The sequence below is a fragment of the Dasypus novemcinctus genome, chromosome 16, assembly GCF_030445035.2.
Source record: "Dasypus novemcinctus isolate mDasNov1 chromosome 16, mDasNov1.1.hap2, whole genome shotgun sequence".
Lineage (NCBI taxonomy): Eukaryota > Metazoa > Chordata > Mammalia > Cingulata > Dasypodidae > Dasypus > Dasypus novemcinctus.
This window is the reverse complement of record NC_080688.1, coordinates 82,510,623-82,528,969: the sequence shown is the minus strand read 5'-3', so window position 1 is coordinate 82,528,969 and position 18,347 is coordinate 82,510,623. Positions and strand designations below refer to the sequence as shown.

At 41.2% G+C, this 18,347-nt stretch overlaps 1 protein-coding gene and 1 pseudogene across 3 annotated transcripts in view; one reads left to right on the top strand and one right to left on the bottom strand.

Annotated features, from left to right (window-relative positions):
* Positions 1–10,406, bottom strand: part of CDH7 (cadherin 7) — a 130,920-nt gene extending 120,514 nt beyond the window's left edge. The window contains exon 1 of one of the 3 annotated variants that reach the window (XM_058277868.2): positions 9,773–10,406. The gene's annotated coding sequence lies outside the window, so the exon portion shown is untranslated. The remainder of the gene's footprint in view (positions 1–9,772) is intronic. The other 2 variants (XM_058277869.2, XM_058277871.1) reach the window with 2 other exon arrangements.
* A 2,970-nt stretch (positions 10,407–13,376) lies between these two features.
* Positions 13,377–15,198, top strand: LOC139436643 (histone-lysine N-methyltransferase SETMAR-like; annotated as a pseudogene).
* Positions 15,199–18,347: the final 3,149 nt, after the last annotated feature.

Genomic DNA, 18,347 nt, shown 5'->3' with positions numbered 1-18,347 from the left:
TTGCCTGACAGTTATTTGCTCTTCCACAAATATTTACTCAATATGTTGCAGTATGCCTTGTGCATAGTAGGTCCTCCATAAACATTTATGGAATTTAATTACATTGATCATTAGAAGGGTGAGAAAACTTGGCTTCATTTGTGAGCCTCACTCACTGTTGGCATGAACCCAGGAGGTGCTTTAGCAGCAGCAAGGAAAAAGCCTTTTATTCTAATGTCTACTTATTTCAGTTACAGAATTCTGATTATGCAAGGGATATAAAATCAGTTACAAAGCAAACTTCCAAACACAAACCAAAACAGAGGAGTGAGAATTTATGATGAAATGTGCACTTAAATCACTTGCTGCACTTTGGCTTATGCATTCATTTTACTACCTATAAATAAATCAACAATAGAATAATTAAGGACAAGGACTGCCACTTGCTTAATCTTTTTTTTTTTTGAGGGAGAATGAAAACAGAGTTTTAAGAAGAGGACACCAAAAATATCTCTAACAAAGCAGAAAATATACACTGTCCTCATATTATAAGCTTTTACAACTTTGTACCTTGTCTCTTCTATAACCCAGATGTCTGTTATTCACTAGACAAAGATTTCTGACAGTCAAATTCATGTGGAAATACCAAATATAGTAGAAGAAATGTGAAAGCAAAATAAAAGATAAAAATGTATTAAATGTGGTAATATAATCCACACAACTAGGAGAAACAGGTTGCACTGATTTTGAGCTCTATTAAAACATGAACATACCTGTTTAAAATAAATTTCTATAAATTTCTGGTATTCCAGAAGGGATTCCAGAATGATCCAACAAATAGCTAACTGATGTGTGCTGAGAACCTACAGAACATTTAAACTATCATTTAGCATATTAATTGTGGCTTGTGCATTGAACACGTTCTCCCATCAATCAGATCTCCCACCCAAGGAATTAAAAATGAATTTATTCCATTTAGAAATCACTCTGGACCGGGTAGTTCTAAGTTTAGAATTTGAAAGAGCTCACTTGGAGCCGTATCTTCTTATTCCAATGCAGATCCCTCAGTCAGGAAAGTTCATCACAGGGAGGTCTGAGCTAGCAACCCACTTAATTGAGAGACAGGGCATCTGGGGTTAAAGAGGCAAATTGGTGCCTAAATTAGGAAATGGTGCACGTGTGTATGGATTAGTCTACTGATGAGCCAGGAATCACCCCTGGCATTTATGAGTGGCCTTTGGTAGGAAGAGCTGTCAGGATGGGGAGGGGCAGAGGCCTCTGGCTTCCCGCTTCCTAGTGGCACCCTAAGTTCCTGGGTTTTGCTTAGAGTCTTGGTGCTGAAAGACTGAGACCAGCATGTGAAACCTGTGGCCCAAGAACATTTCCTGCTCTGCTTTCTCAAGAGAGAATGTATGTTCTCATAAAAACTGACATAAATGCTTTGATCCCTCAGAATTTTTTTTTTTTACAAAATTGTGATACAGCTAACCTATATTATTTAGGCTCCTTTATGGATTAAGCAGATTTGATAACACTGTTTCAATGTGATAATGTATCATAACCCAACTTCCAAAAATTAAATAGCAATTAGGTTTTTGCATTTTATATTTGAGGCGGTTAGCGTAATTATATACTGGTAAAGGCTGTGGGGGTCTGCATCAGATAAAGATTCAAATTCTGGGTCATGTCTTAGCTAGGCTACCTTGGATTCATTATTTAAATTCTAAGAACTTAAGTTTCAGAGATGAAGCCTCAAGCCTCTCACCTATAAAATGAACATGACAAAATTGCACCTACTTTACAGGATTAAATGAGCTAATCACAAAAAGTTATGGTAAAATTAAAGTTAGTTTGTGATATTAACTTTCAGTTTTAATACCATGCATAGTAAAATACTTAATGAACTAATGCACTGCATGAACATGTTCTTAGTTGTAGTTGGGTTCAGATAACTACATGGATTGGGAACCAAAAAAATCTAGATGGAAAAAACAAAGGAACAAACATTCTTTTAAAGGAATGTTATCCTTTCTTTCCTAAAGGCATGTCCTCTGAAATTTTTTAAGTCAAACAGTGGTACCAGATTTGGAGATATGTATTTAATGCAGTAGTTGTGCCCGCTTATTAGAAAAGAAATATAATGCAGATGGGATAAAATCACTAGAGGGGTTTGCCCTAGACCCTCAACTACTTGCTATCTGACCTCAGATGCCTCTAGGAGTTCATTTTTCACATTTGCAAAGTGAAGGAGTTGAAGTAAATCATCTTTATTAAAGTTTTTTTCCCCCAGCTCTTGTATTTGACAATTATATAAAAAATTGATTGTTGTTAGCTTTTTTAAAGCTATGATAAAGTACACAAGGTAAATGAAAGAGTAGAGAGCAATTAAGAAAGCTAAAAAAATGTTAAAAAGTACATATGCCATGTTTATGAACTGTCACATGATCTTAAACAAGCGAGTTTAATTTCCTTTTCTAGCCTCTTGGAAATTATTTCTTCTAATGCAAGATGTGGATTTATCAAATTTGCTGGAACATATAAAATAAGTGAGAACATTTAAAAGAAGTGGGTGTATTTACAGTCACTGAGATACTATTTGTGAAGGAAACATACCTGAGAGTTTAGAACTTTCCAATTTAAATCAGGGGTTTTAAAAGCAGCTAGTAGTAATATAAACTTGATGAAGAGAGTTGTTTATACTCTTTTTACCTACAGTGTCTTGAACTGAGCTATGCACATACTTGACATTCAGAAAATATTTACTGATTGTTTTCATTATGATCAGCCTCATTTTTTTTAATATGGAAAAAGGAATCATATAATAAACCAATACATAAATCCCTTGGTAATTCTACCATTTTAATGAATCACAATCCCTTTGAAAACAATTCCATTCAATTTCTCTGCATTATGTGACATATTTGTCTGTCTCACAAGCCAAGTTTTCTTTACTTTGCCTGAAAACCTACAAGAGTGTACAAGGATACTTTAACTGGCTTAGTGTACATTATTAAATGGTGAAATTCTCCTTTAGGAGGCAGATAATGCCTCTGTAAGACCCTTTGTGGAGTACACTTGTAAAACCAGAAAAACTTATGTGAACACCTGTGATCTGAAGTGGGGACAAGTTCATCAACATTTTTTGCAGTTACCAATTGTGCCAGGATACAGCAGTAGAAAAGGGGTCTGGTCAAAGACCAGGGGTTCCCTTTCTTCATCTCTTTGCAATTCCTTGCCGTCCTTTTCAATCAGAACTTTTCCAAGGCAAAACCCAGTGCAGTAGTTCAACACAATTTATCAAGTCATGAGTTGGGTTATCATGAAAGAAATGAGCGTCCCTGAAGCGTCGAACCTGCAGTCATTTATTTATGGTCATCAAACAGAAATAAGCAAAACTTGAACTTGAGATTTCATCATATTTGGCATAACCTCTCCAAACAGGCTTCCTATCATCCCACAAATAGCATGTATAAACATAGCACAACAACATTAAGCGTCACATGTAAATGAACTTGCACTCAGGAAAATCACAACTGCTGACTTTTTACAGTGACCTAGGGCCAAAATCCTGCATCCTCCCCCTCAGCCTTCTAGGTTCTTTCTCTATTTCCCTTCCTCTTACTCTCCTGAGTTTCATTTACAGACATTAATGGAAAGTCACATCAAAAACAAGCAGAGCCACTGCCCTCCATGCAATGTGGGGTGGCATCCCATCTTCCATGGGAAGGCTGACGAAAGCAAATCCCTGGTTGGCTGGAGAGTTGTCATGTTCACTATAAAGGAGAAAAGCTAGTACAGAAAAAAGACCAGTCTGTATACAGTTTCAGGGACATCACACTCCTGTGTCAGCTTCAGGACAATTACAAATGTGTAGCATTGTAACTGTGAGGGGAAAAACAAACCCAGAAACAAGACACATCTGGGGAGAGAAGAAGTGCTTAAGAACCAACCACAGATGTTTGTAGAGTAGTGGTGATGGCTACTGGTCTAATGACTTTGTTCTGAAATTTTAAAATAGATATAAATATTTATTTGAGTAAGGTTAAATGTGCTTGAGCTGATATTTTTAAGCTAAGACTTGTATTTGTTTTAAATTTACAACATATTTTCTTTCTTTTTTTTTTTTTTTTTGCCAAACTGAGAATACATAAATCACCACAAGCAGGTCTGTGATAAGCACAATACACTTTAATCAAAGGAATACAAAGTAAAAGCCTGCAAAGGAAATTTTAAATGAACCGTAGCAAGAAGGAAAAAGATGGAGAAGGATTAGCCAGGTGTTATTTACTAAGTCATCATCTATTATTTGAGCTGAAATCAATCACATTATCATGGCACCTTTTTGTCCCAATTATTTTTGTTCAACTAAGTAGCAAAGAATAATTTCTAAGTAGAAAGTTTATTATTCCATTTAACCTTAATAGCTAATACTACTTTATCCAAATGAATTCATTATTATAAAATTTTCTTGGATTTTCTGCTCTATTTAACATCTCCATGAAACCACTTTTAAGAAAAATCAGATCAAGTGACTATCAAGCTTTTAATCAAGTGCTTTTTTCATACTTAAAAACAATAACTAAATTCCTTTACTAACAGAAAATGGTTTGTATGTATTCATTAATGCATAAACAAACTGTTATTCAGCAGAAGGGTAACTCTTCCTGCTCCATCTAAATTAAAGTCAACATACTGAAAACATGACAAGGAGTATAAAATATATTCAGCCACTACACATTAACATATAACCACAAGAGTAGTTTTAAAAACATGCCTAATTGCCAATTAATTTATATTTGCTAAGATGCCTTATAAAGAGGCACAGAGGGGAGCAGCTGTAGCTCAAGTGGTTGAGCACCTGCATCCCATGTGTGAGGTTCTGGGTTCAATCCCCAGTGCCTCCTTGAGGTATAATGTATGACCATCGATTATATCAGAAAGAAATAAATTAATATTTCAGGTCTTGTGGCACTTAAGTTACATTGGAATGTGTTTTTATTGCAGTCTAATATACCTAACCAACGGCTTATCTCAGTTAAAGACCTGATATCATCACAATTTCCTAAATTCTAGGCAAGAAGCAGCTACTCAGGCTCAACACTGCCTGGAGCCTGCATCATATGCAGATCTTCCAAGATGGTTTCGAAAACTAGTTAGCATACACTATCCTAATTCAGATTTATTGTCAATAGGTAATACTGACTTAAAGGAGTTATGTTTCTCTTTAGGGCAAAGAAATGTTTCTTACTTAAAACAAAAACAAAAACAAAAAAATGGGTGGAGCTCACCACTGGGTGGAACATTATAGACGGTAAATAAATTTAATCATTTGCATTTTCTAGGAAAACAAGTTTAAGCATGACATTTGAGGACTGTCAGTTCACTTGACAGACTAATCCAGAGAATCAGAGAAATCCATACTGCCTAACATTTCCAGAATTTGATATTCCCTGAGACATACTACTGCTGATTTATAAAGCACAATAGAACAAGAAATTACAGTTCTAACACAACAAAATGGGAAAAAAAATCTTGCTCTTGACCTACTGGGAGAAAACTGTCATTTCTAAGGCTGTTTTAAAATAGAAAAGCATTTTGACAATATATTTTTAATGAATTCTTATGAAGGGTGAACAATAAATTGGTTTAACGTGGAAATACTACCATTTCAAAGCAGTGGCTAGAGGGCACTATGCTAAATCTTATTGCTTTGAGCAACCTTGTATTTACTAATTCTTTTTTATGATCTGGGAAAAGAAGTCTTATTTTTTGGATATTTTGGGGTATTTGATGACATTATTTTAATTGAACAATTATAGGAAAGACCACCTTCTGACCCACCCAAAGTCTTCTTCAAAGACCTTCATTTGCCCTTGCTTTCATCGTGATACAGCCACCTTTTACCCCCACTTCCTCAGTGTGATTTATTTCTGTACACAAAGTTAGAGTGCTCTGCTTTGTATAAAGAATGGTGTCTATTCATCATTTGGTTAGTTTTTGTTTTTGTTTTTTTAAAGTAGATCCCACTTAATACAGTTTTGGGAATGCCAAAGAAGATCTTTTCTAATCTCCCATTCATGAATGAGCAGATGTCAGAAGAGAGCAACGGAGAGTAGTAGTCCAGGACAAGGGGCATTTTCAGAGTGACTGCCACTCTGTGGACCCCATATGGGCCAAGATACTAAGGACAATGTCTATGACGGATAAAGGGTATTTCTCTTCATTTCTGTAGAAGGTAATAATGTGGTTTCTTGAAGGCTCATGCTAGAGGAAAAAAAGTTAAAGATATCCCCAGGGTCTGCTTTTTCTCTTTCAAGATTCCCGAAGGTGCAGAATCACAGGTGAGTAGCATATATGAACTGGAAAAGACATCAAAAATACCTAAGCCAGTCCTTTCTTTCTTTACTAAGAACAAAACTAAAATCTAAAGGGTCCTAGTGAAATGCCCAAGGTCACACAGCTAGTTACTAATGGAACTGGAGATGATTCCATGCAATGGGTACTTGAAAGTGTTTGTTAAAAATGGCTCATTCTGAGTAATGAAGCTCTTCTGAATTTATTATCTTAGTAACTGATCATCTTCCCAAGCACCAAAAAGAAGACTGGATCTTACTCAAATTTTTATGACCATGAGCTTTAATTTTAAAAGGAGAAGGACCTAACGTTCACCATTCCAGGAGGGTCAAGGGGGTTGTGGGGTGGAGAATAAGAGGATACAGGGATTTATTGTTTAAGGATATACTCAAAGGTGTTAGGACAAATGGACAGTGAACATCATCAGATATTAAAATTGCCTTCTCCCTTCTAAACCACCCTGGCAATCAAAAAATAACTTCCTCCTACATTAGGACACCAAGCAACTATTTCCACTGAAATCTGAACTATCACCCATTGAATGTTTTAGAAATAAAGCATCCAACTCAGGAAACTGAGTGTATAAAACTATATGTGTATGGCCAATTAATTTGACAAAATACCTATAACACCAATACTACCCTTTTGATTGTTGCTATATATTCTATAATTGGGGATGACTGCTCATAGAGTAACCATCACAATCGTTCAAGACTTAATTTTTCCATCTTCAGCTTCTACTGTAGCATTCTATAACAATTTAATTTGTTGTAATGCTATATCATTTAAAGTTTAGCTTTAACTTCAGCAAATGTTAGGATAATAAAACCGTCCTCTCCTTTGGACTTAAAAGGTATAATTTTTTTTTTTTTTTTACATTTTAATTAGTGGGGCTGGGGACCCTCTGTGATATGTGACTTCTCAAGTCAAGAAACTGTGATCAAATTCATTAACTCCCTGGGCCAGATCACATTACAACTACAGACCACAACCTCCTACTGCTAACTGGCCTAAATATGCAGGCAGGGGCCCTGAAAATGAATCACACAGCCTGGTGCGTACATCTGGTTCTCAAACACGGAAAGAAAACTTCTCGGAATGGATTATAGTGGCATCCTCAACTGAGTACAAATAAACTCTGTCATGGGTGAAAGGAATGAAGAAGAAATAGAAACAGTATTTGATAATTAACTAGAAGAAGCTTATGTAAAGTAAAAAGAAAAAATGAGAAAGCACAACACTAAGTCATTTATATAATATCAAAACGGCGACTATATTTAAAGAGGTGTTTTTTTTTAATTCATTACTCTTAAAAGAAGCCTTAAACCATTCTTAAATAATTTACTCTTGTATTTACATTGTGCCAAGTGTGATTTATGGGGGACTTCAACTACAGGCATCATGTTTCAATGAACGGCAAAATAGCCAAAAAGAAATACTGCAAGAATGAAAACATACAGCACAACCTGCAATGAATGAAAGTAAGGACAGATGCCTGCATATTCATTTGCCATGGTAGCTGGAGCAGTGAGGAGCCTAACAGAATGATGAGGGGTAATGCTTGCAGGGGTCTCCTTCTGCAGAACCAGCAAATTCCCAGAGGAGGCACTCTTGTATTGCCAGTAACAGCCAGATCCCCTCGGCTTGGCACAGGCTAAGGAGATATTCACACACAGGATCGTAATGACATGCCTTCTTTCCTGTCCTCAGCTCCTTTTTATCACCCCACTAAGCAGCAGATGATTTCTTCATGCCAAGGACAAAAGCTTCCATGACAGTTCCTTTACAATCAACTAATGCCAGAAGTTTCTGAAACTCCCAATTACAACTAAGGTTTCGAAGCCTTCCAATCAAGTTAAAAAAAAATCTTTCTGGAGGTGGGGGTTGGGGGGGGCGGGAAGGGGAGAGAGAACTGTGATTGACACAAGCTACTACAGCCATAAACATAAAACCTTATAAAACCCAGGAAAGGTGGAGTCATGGAGCAATAATGAGTCACAACAAAGAATAAGTTACAGGTTTAGCACTTTATAAAAAGATTTCTGGAAGATCTGACAAAGAAAGGATCTGGCTCAATGCAAAAATGTATTAACTTTCTCAGACCACTATAAATGCTATGAAGTTTTTGTTAGCTTTACCATAAAACAAAACAAAACAAAACACTTAAACGCTGAATATGAGGGAGACAAGCAAAGAAATCGTGCCTGAAGACCCGCAGCTGGTTGGTTTTTCGACCTAGGAAGGCTGAACTGCGGCCAGCTCAGTGTTTCCACAGCCTCTCTTCTTCAGTGGACACTAAATACTAGAGTCAATTCAAGGGTAAATTGCAGTAATATAGATGCTTTACAATTACCCTTTTATAAGAAAGGGTAAAAGCTCTGTGCTATTAAATCAATAAAAGGAGACTTAAGAAGAGTTGTGTGTCTGTCAGCTGATTGTTAACACAATTCTAATAACCCACTGCAGCCTTTAATTACAATAATATCTCACACTGTAAGGGCACAATGCCCTTTATTAACGCTGCAAGCCTTAAGAGCATTTAGCAGGGTGATGGTCTGCGCTACTGATTATTGTTTTCTTTATTTCTTTTTCCACAGGCAGACTGCTTTCCCACAGCTTGCTTTACCAGATGAGACTATCAAGTTGGATGTTGCCCAACTGCTCTGGCCACCCCCCTCCACATTAAGCACCGACAGACCCAAGACTTCCACAAAGTCACCAGTTTAACACCCTGCTTCGATTCTTCTGCAATTTAATTCACAATGTCCCAAGGAGCCCTAAGAATAAGGAAAAAGCTTCTGAGTGGCTTTCCCCTTTACACATAATAAAAACAAAACAGCCTGGATAAGCACACCGTCTAAGCCAGATTTTTAGAAAGGAAGTAATTTTTAGAGAGTTACTGAAAGCTTCCAATGTAATCCCTTTTTTCCTATCCTTATTTTTCCCCTCACAATTTGGTTTTATAAAGACACTTAAAACTATTTAGACTTTGGAGGCAGTGTGTCTATGCAAACTTTCTTTTCAAAAAAAAAAAAAAAAGGCCACCAGTGTTCATAACCTAAAATTGGGTGGGAGTCATCTGGATTTCAAAAACACATACTGCCATTCAGCACGAGCCCTACGTGGTTTTTCACAAGTTACCCACATTCTTCTATGCCCCCCAACACACACAAAGTTGTTTCGCTACTTCTGCACGAAAAATGACCCAAACACCTGCCTGGCTACAGGAATTATGAAGGATGAGTCTTCAAGGATCTTTCACTTAATCAATGTCCTAATAAAGAAAGGCTATTTCTTGCAAAGTAAAAGGTGTTGCAAGTATATTCATGACTCGATCTGCAGCTCTCCAAAAGCCTGGAGACACCCAACCCGTCCTGCCTTCTTCACAGCTGCCCGTTCTGCCACCGCCCGGGTGCACTCCCTGCCCATCTTTACTCACCTGAACTCTGACATCTCAGTGATCCGTAGGGCTAGCCATCTAAAACGTGAGGACAGACAGACAGAAGGTCCTTTCCCATCGATCCACACTGGAAGGTGAACACGAGCCACGAGCCGCGCGCCCCGTGCTCCCGCACAGCAGCCCAGCACCCCTCGCCGGCAGCAGAGCGCCCTTCTCCCGGCGCACATCTAAGGCGGCCCGGGCGGCGGGGGAGCAGGACACGGAGCGAGGCCGAGCCTGCGGAGGCCCGGCACCCGCAGAATACCAATGACCGCGAAGCGCAGCGCGCCCGCGGGTGAGCGCCCGCTGCTCGCAAGGCGAAAGGTGCCCAGCGCGAACCTTTAAAGGGACGCCTGCCCACGCAGGCACACACGCCCCTTCCAATGGCAGAGCGCCGCGGACCCCGGAGGGCCAGCCCCGCGCAGACTCGGCCCCCGGGGCGGCCGAGGCCGGGGTCCGCGGCGCGGGGGCAGAGCGCTGGCCTCGGCTCTTACCCTCAACTACTTGGCGCGTCGCACTCGGGCTCCAGCCGCGCAGCCGCTCCCGGGCGAGCGCCCCGGGCTCGGGCACAAGCCCGTCCTGCCTCGGCAGCCGCGGCTCGCGGCCACGCGCCGCAACTTGGCGCCGCCGGGGCAACTCCGCGCCGCGCCCCCGCCCGCCCTCGGCGCCCGCCTCAGCCCCTGCGCGCGAGCGCCCCGCGAGGGCGCTCACCGCCGCCGGCCCCGGCGCGCCGCGCTCACCTGGGGCCTCGCTGCGCTGCCCGCGGCGTCGGGCGCCCGCCGCCCCCGGAGGGGACCCCCGGGCGGCGGGCGGCGGAGCGCGGAGTGGCGGCGCCCGCCCGCTGCCCCCTCTCCAGTCACCGCTCGCTCCGCGGGGCGCCGGGGAGCTGGCGCCGGCCTCGGGCTGCCCCGGCCCGCCTCGGCCCGCCCCGGAGGACCCCGGCGGCTTCCCGGGCCGGCGGCGGGGCCAGGGCCGGGGCCGGCGAGGGCGCGCGTGCGGCCCGAGGGCGAGGGGCGCGCGGGCGGGGGGCGCCGGCGGGCGAGGTGGGGCGGCGGCCCGCGAGCCGCGGCGACTTCTGTCGCTCCCGGAGACCCGGCGAGGGCTGTTGGACAGGCGGGCGACAGGGAGCGCTCAGCCGGCTCGCGCGCGCGCACGCCCGCGCGGCCCCCGCCGCCCCCTCCCGCACGGCGGGCTGGATGGATTCCTTCGCTGCAAAATAAAGGGGCGCCGGGAGAGTGGGCGGGCCTGCAGCCCATCCATCTCCCCGCCAGGCACTGGCAGCCGAGAGCGCCGAGCGGGAGGAGAGTTTGGAGAATTTTTCCAGCACCCGCCCCCCCCCCCCGCCACCCTTTTAGCCTGTCGTGGAAGCCGTGATCAATTGAGCCCCTGAGGCATGAAGGCAAAGTCATAAAACTAATCAGAACTTACAGTTTTCTTGCTTGATAGTTTTGCCCTTTCAATCTCCTCGGACTGCCCTAGTTCTACTTTCTTTGCTTGCAGAGCATGCTCTCCCCTGCTGAGCTCTCTAATGCAAAACTTGCGAGGTGTATGATTTACTCGCTGGGTGGGACGGAGGACCCTCGCGAGGTGGGAAAGAGGATCTATCTTTTCTTTAGACCGCGCAGCAGCCAGGTGGGTCGAGCACGCTTTGTTTTCCTCTACTCTGGCGCGTGATTTATCCTGGTGACTAGGTGTTATGTCATAGGAGTTTAGGAGGGCGAGTGATTATTTGCAAGAACGTTCATTTTCATTTTTCTCCTGCCAGTGGAACTTGTCTTCCTCCTCGTATCCATCCACTCTTAGCAGGGATTGTGCAGATGCCTCTTACTGGGGCACAGGTTTGTCCGTGTCAGCACCTCTGCTTTCTGGTTCACTCAAGCACACTTGCTCCCCCCCCCACCCCCCACCCCCGCCCAGTCCCTCCTGTCCATCTAGCCTCCCCCCTCCCTGCCGATTTAGTTAGCATTATAACTGAGTTCTATGCTAATAATTCTAACAAGCAATTTGAATACCCATTAAATTCCAGGTACCATGCTAAGCTGTTTACTCAACATGGGTTCATTTTTAAAGTTATATCTCCATCCCCCTCCAGACCCCAGGGGGTGGGTCTGCACCAGTGAGAACCAGAACCTGCTGGCACGTCGGGACCCTGCTCCCGTCCCCAACCTCAAACAGTTGTTAAATGATTAATAAATGAACCAATGAGAATAAAACTTTAAAAAAAAAAAAAAAAAAAGGAAAGAGAGGAACAGTGGGATCTCCAACCCAAAACCTCCCCAAGCTCCATACCTGTTTGGATGGCCATTTTATGGCCCATTTCCACTCCACCATCAGCCACCGACCCAATCTCAGTAGTTTAGACCAGACTGCCCAACTGCTTTTTAAAATCACCTTGCATTTTCCCCAGGAACCTTCTCTGTCAAGAGCAGCCTCATTCCCAGGCACTTGGACATTAATCCTTGGCTTCATCTTTAAGCACTTTGAAGTGATTTTCTGTATTAAAAGCTTCAGTTATTCTGGCAAATATCACACACTCTTGAATTTTAAGTTTTTTCTCATGGCCTTTATAGGTTTATCTTGTGTTCCCTAATGAACTGATTTCTGGGATGGGACTTGTTCTGATGACTGTTCAGGGCTAAAAACTCCAGGAAGGCAGAGACTTGTGTAAAAGATTAGCATCAGGAAGTAGCATGCGTTTGGCACAAAGTGCTCAGTAAAAAACTTTTGAATAAACAAGTCAATGTTTGTATCCTACTCAGCATTTAGCACAGTTTCAAGCATGTCAAGCTTTTTGTGAACTACTCATTGATTGCCTGGGTCTGTCATGTATAGGAAATGATATGGTGATCAGCAAACAGATACTACACAATATTCATTTATGAGCTTGTTTTACTCAAAGGACGTTGTATATAGGAAAGGCAGAGATTTGGAGACCTTTTTTTTTTTTTTTAATAAGTTATTTTGGTTATTCTTTTCTTCAGTTTTTTCATGCTTTTTCCTTTTTTTATCTTATGTCCCTTGTAGAAGTTGATTGCAAATTCAGGTTTCTCTCCTAAACCAGATATTCTGCCTATTCCCATGCTACTTACCTTCCTTTTTAAAAATTGTCTTAAAACATAACCTTTACACAGCCAGGAAAGGTGAAGTGAATTCAGTTAACCAGAATTCCAATTCTGGTCCTGAGACTATCTGCACAACCTAGACTTAAACTTTCTGTTCCTCAGTTTCATCACTTTTTAAACGATAGGTTTGGAACAGCGTGGAGATTTTCAAACTATTTAGGCTTGTTAGAGTTTTAATTTATTAATTGAAGGGGTAAGGAATTGTAGAGTGCTGCTATATGCTAGGAATTAGGATTAGGCAAGGAGGAGAACAGACAATGAACAACTACCAGTGTAAATAATGGTGGTAAATTACAGATGTTCATAAATGCAGTTAAGTGCCTGACTTGGGGATGATACAGGCAGTAACTGAGGGATGCCTCTTTACCTAATCAGGGACGGTCTCTCTCTTTGGTGAGAGCAATTAAGATGAGCTCTGCTGGTGAGAATGAGCCGCCTCCTGAGGACTTGAAAGAATGACCAGGCAGAGTGAACAAGAGTAAATGTGTGCAGACAGCAAGAGCGGAGCATGTCTGAGAAGGCAGGAGCCGCACGAGGGCAACGGTGGAGATGGAGTAGGTTGGCGCAGTGGGCATGGGCAGGACTTGCAGGGCCTTCTCAGTTCCTGTAAGGGGTTTGTGTTTTATTCTCTGGAAAGGCCAGCATCAGGAACTGCAAATCAAAGAAAAGTTTCACAGGTTTAAGTTGTGGTCAAGTCTCAGACCAAGACAGGTTTTATTTGCTCCTTTTTCCTCTCCTCTCCTTTTCCCACAGCTTCTGGTTAATTAGAACACATAGTTTTCTGAGAAACACACATAAAAAATTACTGAACTAGGTACATCCTAAGATGCTGCCAACTGTTTAAGAGTCTATGAACTGTAAATGTAAGAGGTTCTAATATTCCTATTCTTGTATATAATAAATTCCTTCAGTTGATTGATTGTGTCACTATCATATAAGGCAACACATAAATTAGATTTCCTCTTTTCTCTCCCACTTAAAAAAAATCATATTTTCAACTTATCTTCACTCTTTATTAAATTAATAGAATCACCTGTACCAGAAGGATATTTTGGAGGAGGAATCAGAAAAGATATTAGGTTGTTGCAAAAGTAATTGTGTTTTAGCATTGTTGAAATTTGCTGTTTGATATTGGCATATATTCTTAAATAAATGTGGTTATGTTATACATCATTTTAATGTGTATTTCTCACTATGTTTTTTTGCTAATGACTTATTACCTGCTGTTTATTTTATATTTATTTTAGACTATCAAAGTGATGTTAGACAAAAACCAATTTTGAGCGATTTTCTTTGAGTTCAGTTGAGTTCAGTTTGGTTCGTAAAGCAGCAGAGACAACTCACAACATCAACAGCGCATTTGGCCCAGGAACTGGTAACGAATATACAGGGCAGTGGTGGTTCGAGAAGTTTTGCAGAGGAGACGAGAGCCTTGAAGATGAAGAGCTTAGGGGCCAGCCATTGGAAGTTGGCTACAACCAATTGAGAGCAGTCATCAAAGCTGATCCTCTTAAACTACATGAGAAATTGTCAAAGAACTCAATGTCAACCATTCTACAGTTGTTCTGCATTTGAAGCAAATTGGAAAAGTGAAAAAACTCGATAAGTGGGTGCCTCATGAGCTGAAAAAATTTTTAAAAATCATTATTTTGAAGTGTCATCTTCTCTTATTCTATGCAACAACAACAAACCATTTCTCGATTGGATTGTGGCATGTGACAAAAAGTGGATTTTGTATGACCAGAGATGACCAGCTCAGTGGTTGAACTGAGAAGAAGCCCCAAAGCACTCCCCAAAGCCAAACTTGCACCAAAAAAAGGTCATGGTCACTGTTTGGTGGTCTGCTGCCGGTCTGATTGGCTACAGCTTTCTGAATCCTGGCAAAATCATTACATCTGAGAAGTATGCTCAGCAAGTTGATGAGATGCACCGAAAACTGCAACGCCTGCAGCCAGCATTGGTCAACAGAAAGGGCCCGATTCTCCTCCACGACAACACCCAACTGCTCACCGTACAACCAACGCTTCAAAGGTTGACCACATTGGGCTACAAAGTTTTGTCTCATTCACCGTATTCACCTGACCTCTCACCAACCGATTACCACTTCTTCAAGCATCTCGATAACTTTTTGCAGGGAAAACAGTTCCACAACCATCAGGATGCCGAAAATGCTTTCCAAGAGTTTGTCAAATCTCAAAGCACAGATTTTTACACTACAGGAATAAGCAAACTCATTTCTTGTTGGCAAAAATGTGTTGACGGTAATGTTTCCTATTTTGAGTAATAAAGACGAGTTTGAGCCTAGTTTTAATGATTTGCAATTCACAGTCTGAAACCACAATTCCTTTGCACCAACCTAACAGCAGAACTCTATGAGCGATAAAGGATGCAGGATTTGTGTACCTAAGGTTAGCCCCACAGCACCATTCCCCTACAGGCCCTCTCAATTGTGACCATGGCTGTTAATAGTGTACTAGATGGGAAGAAGCCAAAGTCTGCTCTAATACAACTATTTTGCTTGTTAGGATTTCTCAAGGGCTCCTCTTTCAATGTCCAACAATTCAGTCTCTGTACAAAACTATAGTACTTGGAGGGTATGTCACTCAGTTACAAGGGCCTGAAGATATTCACAGAACAAGGGAGCCGCTTAGATAGTGTAGAATCATTTCAAAAATGCAAGGATACTTACGGAGTGTTAAGGAATTCTCACCTTAAAAGTTTCAGGGTGAGGAAGAGGGCAGCAGGCCTTTGAAGAGGCTTCAGTCCTCCAGACTACAGAGCACACAGCACTCAGGAATCTGGGATGAGAGGCGTGTGCATGCTCAGGGAAGCTTAGCCTCTCCTGCCAAAGACGCTGCTGAGATTGCAGGGAGCTTGTTTCTCCTTCTGGCCACTGTGGAAAATTCCATCAGAAATGGGGACAAAATGACACATAGTGGGGTTGGGAAGCAAAGGTGAAGAATCCTCTCTAGCCCAATGTAAGCCAAGAAAGCCTTCCCTGCCATCACCTGCTTTCCTCCAGAGAGTCAGGACTTCTTCCAGGAGCTGGAGACTTTCTGAGTCATTGTGGGCCATTGGTTAACATTTGCAAGTAGAAGTACAATTTTTTGCATAACTCAAATTTCCCAACATTTTCCTTCTGAAGAACAAAATCAAACAGATAAACATTCGATTAGGATTTAGTATTAAATACCAAAGCAAAGGAACCCTTATTTAAATGGCATGTGATACTCCTGGTGTGCCGTTGCATATTTCCTCTGCATTCAGAAATGTTGGAACATAAATTACTTTTTAAAAAAGCAGCTCAGATCAGAATCGTCAAGAATAATCCAGCTAGGTCTGTGCCTTCTCTTGAATTATTGTGGTTCCATGAAAGGCTTCTGAAACCTTCATAGAGCAAAAACCTAATGCAAATTCTGTTAAGCATTGCTCTGTCACTCTGTAATAAGCCATAGAGACCCTTGCAAAAAAAGGGGATTTTTACAATAACACAGTTCATTTTAAAAATATTTGTCAGATACACACTATGCACAGGTTTAATGCTAGGCATTGCAAGAGCTACCAGGAAAAGGCCTATGGGCCAGAGCTGGTCAGGCACACACTTGACTACAAAAAGGGAGAGTCACCTCAACTCGGTAAGAGAATGGCAGGGAGTGAGTTGTGGGATTTGAAGGAGGAAGATAGCAGAGGCAACTGAAAAGTCCTGAAAAGCGTTAACATTTCACTTGGGTCTTGAAACATGAATGGGCTATAGAGGGGAGAAGGGAGAAGATAGCAAAATCGGGACTAATTAGAGAAATGTAAACAATCTCCAGGGAGCAGAAGGATTTAGTAAGGGAAAGCTTTTTTCCTGATAAAATGAGATTCTTGTACATAAGCATGCAATCCCCTGTTACCCTGCTCTTTGGGACACTGTCGTCCTTTCCTGTGCCCACTACATGGCCCTCAGTGACACTTGATTGCTCCCTGTGTGTCAACCCAGAGAGCTGGCTGGCTTGCCCTGGGTTCTGGAGGCTTTATGGCTAGTGCCACTCAATTATATTTAGTGCTCTCATAACACACATAAAATGTGCAAGCATGAATGACCCTACTTTCAGCAGTTGCACGGGCCCAAAACACATCTCCTTGGAGTATGAGGGTTATGGGCTAAACTCATATTCAAAGGGAAACTCCAGAAGGGGAAAATACAAGAGGAAGCTGTATACCTTAGGAAGAAAGATGAGATGAAATGAGCCATCTTCTTCAAAGGTGGAGTTTTAGGAAGGTAAACATGCTTAATAAAATATTGAAGAACCGCCGCCCTAGGTGATACTTATGCTTAAGAAGAGCTGCAGTCTCTCTATGAACTTGAGCAACTTCATGCACAAAGGTGAATTCTTTTTTTTTCCATTTTTTTATTTTTATTTTTTTAAGATACATAGATTGCACAAAAACAAAGGTGAATTCTGAAGCAGTCATTATCTTTTTGAAATGCCAAGGGTTTCCACTTTCCATTCTTAGACCTTATAGATTAAAAAGGTATATAACAAGCATCTCTTCTGTGTTCCATCCCCAACCAGCAGAATGGGCACTCTAAAGCCAAAATTAAGGGAAGTCCCCCTCTCTACAAAAGATTAAGTACAAAATAAATGGATCAAAACTTAAAAATATAGACTAATAGAGTCAGTATAAACAAGCAGACCACATAAGCAAAATAAGATGCAATATTTATTAACCCATTAGTGCATCCGTGTAAGAATAAGTTTTGGTGGAAATAAATAATTACGCCATGGTTATTTAGTTAGGTCTTTTTTTGTTTGTTTCTTTTGTTTTGTTTTGTTTTTGTTTTACATTTAATGCTGACAAAAAAATCTTATAGCTTAAAAAGAAACTTAAGAATTGCCTTCCAAATGTACCTGTGGCTACAATTAATGGTCTGAAAGGGTTAATGAGCCTCATTAAGTGACTAAATTGCCAAGAAGCCACAGTCACTGAGGATAATTGGACTCAATACCTTATGCATGGAATGACCTACATAAAACATCTTTGAAGACACTGAAGCATATTCCCTCATTTTATCAATGATGAAAGCAAAATTCAGAAAGACAAAGGGATTGGTTCAGAATCTCATGACAAATATCAGGTATGGGAATAAAAATCAAAACCCAGGAATGAAAGCAAGCCGGTTCATCCATGTTGTAACTATCCAAAACAGGATTTTTAAAGACCCTGGATATTTAGACATACTTATTTAACATTTTGCATTTCAAACACCAAGAGGAACTTTCATTTACATGTTGTAGCTTTTCTGAGCAATGGAGTAAGAATTTGGCTCTAGCCTTTCTCATTTTGAATTTGATATTTTTTGTAGCTTGCACTATGACAAATTTATAAATGTAAAAATTGAATGTATTTTCATAAATAATTCTACAGACTGGGCTCTTTATCACACCTTAAAATTTTACTTAAATAAC